General features: G+C 33.3%; 1 protein-coding gene across 1 annotated transcript in view; it reads left to right on the forward strand.

Moving 5' to 3' along the window:
- LOC108750088 (protein deadpan-like) overlaps nt 1–324 on the forward strand; it is a 23,757-nt gene that overhangs the window by 21,528 nt on the left and 1,905 nt on the right. The gene's annotated exons all lie outside the window — the stretch shown is intronic.

Consider the following 324-nt stretch of genomic DNA (forward strand, 5'->3'; position numbering starts at 1 on the left):
GAAAAAATTGTTGGCGTTCATTTCTGTCAATATAGATTAGCTTTAATCTCCGTTTAAATTACTTTTCATCTTTTTCTAATTCTTAGAACTAGAAAAGACGAAACTTGAGAATCCAGATTAAACTTAACTTACACTGAGATTTAGAAATGAGCACGAGTGTCCAAACTCTTACTTGAGAGTCTCTACTTCAGTACGTATTTGTGTGTCGAAAGACCAGTATTTTTTCTCTTTTCTGCTGCTCCTGAATTTACTAAGAATCCTTACATAGAAAGGCTAAAAGTACTACAATTCAATTGTCGTGATTTAAGGCAGGAGCTTCCATTA

Source organism: Trachymyrmex septentrionalis, unplaced genomic scaffold, assembly GCF_001594115.1.
Source record: "Trachymyrmex septentrionalis isolate Tsep2-gDNA-1 unplaced genomic scaffold, Tsep1.0 scaffold32, whole genome shotgun sequence".
In the NCBI taxonomy this organism is placed as follows: Eukaryota; Metazoa; Arthropoda; class Insecta; order Hymenoptera; family Formicidae; genus Trachymyrmex; species Trachymyrmex septentrionalis.